The following is a 3,647-nucleotide window of genomic DNA, read 5'->3' as shown; positions in this document are numbered from 1 at the left end:
GCTTGTTCTGGGCCTGGCATTGTGCCTGGGAGCTATCTGGCTCAGTGGTCTTCTGCAGAGCGACCTTGATCTTCTATTTCTCTGGTTCTTTTAATTCTTGGGTCTTGTTTTCTTCACAGAATCACCAGAAGTTTCAGATTCTTCTTTGTCACTGCTTTTCGGATGGAATGCAATGTCTTGCATCATTACGCTGCATATATGGTGTAAGGAGTTAAGACAGAAATGTATTTTGAGCAAATTAACAATTTATCAAGCATTTGTTGATAACACTCTATAATGATGCTATATGCTTTGCATCCATGATCCCATTTAATCCTCAAAAACCTTCCATGAGCTCAGCAGAGAGCCGGTTTCTCCCTCTCTCTCTGCTGCTCCCCCTGCTTGTGTTCTCTTTCTCTGTCAAATAAAAAAATAAAATCTTAAAAAAAAAAAATTCTGCAAAAGAGGTGTTGTTATTCCCATTTTAGAGAGGCTAAAAATGGAGGCTCAGAGGGGCTAAATGACACAGCCAGTAAATCTTTCCCAGGGATGTCATGAGGATTATATGAAATGACAGAACACATTTTGCACTTAGTCTAATAATGTCCACATATGGCACTTCTCTCGAAACTTTGCATTTTAGGGAGCAACACCTGCAAACTTAAGACAAGAAAAAAAAAGCAAAGAAAGAAATAAGGGAAGGGAGGAAAAAGAGAAAAGATTTCTCATGGTGTAAATCAAGGTAGGACCCAGCGAGCATGCTCCTGATATGAACAGCGAAGGCCCCGAGATCTTCCTGAACAAATAGGGCTCTGCCTGTAGGAAATGTGATCTGATTTTTCCTCTTTCTCTGCCATGGAAAAATTCCACTCCCACCACAAGCAACTCCTTTGGCTAAGAGCCAAGAGGCAATCAGGAGGCCTTTTTTTCCTACTCTTCTCCTTCCCTTAGAACACAGAGTTCTGATGGACAATTCCAGAGCTTGGGTTTCCACAGTCCTCCATGCTGTTACTCAGCAGGCTGGTCAATTTAAGGAAAGATTTCTGTAGTCTGGCCAGAGGGTGTTGGCCTCTGGGTCTCCATTCTTTCTCCAGGTATATTACTGTAACAAGCAGACCAGGGGAGCCTTTCAGAGGAGCCAAAGGATTCTTACTTGTTAGAATGGTTTTTAGACTAAAAGCATCAGTGGAAGACTTTTATCTTTAAAGTGTGCGTGCGTGTGTGTGTGTGTGTACTTTTAAAGTTGGGGATTTCACTCTGAAGTACAAATGTAATGCTAGTTTGCGGCAACAAACTAGATAATACCATTATGCGACACAGTCAACAATGTCCTCTTCTGCTTAATTTCTCGCCCCCCCGTCCCCCAACAAATGTGAACTTTTGGATTTGTATCTTTTCGCAACCTTATCTATGTGTGTGGGTTTAAATATATCTATGTATGCATACACCAGATATATGTACACACGTATATGTATTTTCACATATTTAGAGATTTTTGTCATATTCTTTTGAGATGAAACTATATAAACTCATAAAATAACTTGCTGTTTTTCACCTATATTTCACTGACATTTCTCCATGTAAATACATCTAGATTTAACTTATTATTTGTATGCATAATATCCATAGTTTAGGATATACTATATTTTATTTCCATATTCCCCCTGTAATACATATCCAAGTGACTTCCGGTATTTTTGTCTTTTGCCCCTTCAAATAATATTGCATAGAAGTGTCATGTATCGATTTTCTCATTTATTCATACTTTTTGTTCAGTAGAAGATTATTTCTACAAGTTGAATTTCTGGGTTCACCTGAGGATTTTAGATATTGCCAAAGAGAAAGATTCAGTGCCTAGCAAAACACATAGCCCTTTGGTGATAGCTTTTTCCTCTTTGTTGGACGAGAGGCCTGGAAAAATAATGTCCTTTTCTCTTCCTTCCCCACACCATTATTCTCCTGCAGTAGAATGGGCAGGGATAATATATCCTTTGTAATACAGCAAGGAATAAGAATTACCAGTTTGCTGGGTTATTAGAGGATACAAGAGAGGCCCAAATTAAACAACCACATATTCCTCCAATGAGTCTTTTATTTCGTTTTCCCCCCTCTTCATGAAAAGGCAGGTAATAGGGAAGAGGGTGCACAGAAGGAAGGATCGTGCATTGCAGGGCTTTAACAGGTGAATAATTAAATGATGGCACTTCTAAAACCATTGGCTTACAGGGTCTGAATATATCTTCCTTCTCTTTGTAGAACAGAGAAAAGAGGAAGCAAGGTGAATGAGATGAATCACAATGTAAGTCTTCTTTCATTATTAATTTTCAGTATTCTCATACTAGAGACTCATCAGAGTTCAAGGTTGGAAGGGGCCCTAGGACATCTGGTCTGTTTGCCCCATTGTGTCAGGCCTCATCCTCCTCCGAGTTTCTGCGTTCCTCCTTAACACACTTGTATTTGGATAATTCTTTATCCCTTCATGCCTTCAAAAGAACATTTATGGTAAGATCCCAAGCTAGACTCTGGGGACAAAGAGGAAAGCACAGGTCCTGGCCTCAGAGAGGTTACAAATAAGGGGAAGAAAATCAGTAGACTTAAAATTACAAGGGAGGGGTGCCTCAGTGGCTCAGTTGGTCAAGCATCCGAGTCTTGATTTTGGCTCTGGTCATGATCTCAAGGTTGTGAGATGGAGCCCTGTATGTCTCCACACTGGGCATGAAGCCCGTTTAAGATTCTCTCTCTTAGGGCACCTGGGTGGCTCAGTGGGTTAAGCCTCAGCCTTTGGCTCAGGTCATGATCTCAGGGTCCTGGGATCAAGCCCCACATCGGGCTCTCTGCTCAGCAGGGAGCCTGCTTTCCTCTCTCTCTCAGCCTGCCTCTCTGCCTACTTGTGATCTCTGTCTGTCAAATAAATAAATAAAATCTTAAAAAAAAAAAAAAGGATTCTTTCTCTTGGGGGTGCCTGGGGTGGCTCAGTTAAGTGTTTATCTTTGGCTCAGGTCTAAGATTGAGCCCTGCATTAGGCTCCCTGCTCAGGGGGGGAGCCTTCTTCTCTGTCTGCCCTTTACCCCACTTTCTCTCTCCTTGATCTCGCTGTCTCTCAAATAAATAAGTAAAATCTTTTTTTTTTAAGATCCTCACTCTCTTCTTCTGCTCCTTTCCACCCCTTCTCTCTTTCTCCCTTTCTAAAAAAAAAAATAATAATAATAAAATAATATCAAATAAAATTATAAGAAAATGACCAAGATGTATGCAAGTATTAAGGCAACACGAAACACAGAACAAACACCCAACATAGCCACAGCTGGGAGTACGGGCAGTAAGAACAGGCTGGTAAGATTAAGCTGTGACTTTAAGATTGACTAGAATTTTGCCAGCATTGACTGTACATACAGTATATGAAGCATATACAAAGGCATGGAGATGGGTGAGAACATGACAGATTAAAGTCGTGATTGTGATTGATTTAGAGTAGCAGAAATAGGGTGCCTGGGTGGCTCAGTCAGTTAAGTGACTGCCTTTGGCTCAGGTCATGATCCTGGAGTCCTGGGATCGTGTCCCATATTGGACTCCCAGCTCCGCGGTGAGTCTGCTTCTCTCTTTGACCTTCTCCCCTCTCATGCTCTCTCTCACTCTCTATCTCAAATAAATAAATAAAATCTTTTTTT

Source organism: Lutra lutra, chromosome 4, assembly GCF_902655055.1.
Source record: "Lutra lutra chromosome 4, mLutLut1.2, whole genome shotgun sequence".
Classification (NCBI taxonomy): Eukaryota; Metazoa; Chordata; class Mammalia; order Carnivora; family Mustelidae; genus Lutra; species Lutra lutra.
Note: the sequence above shows the minus strand (reverse complement) of the source record.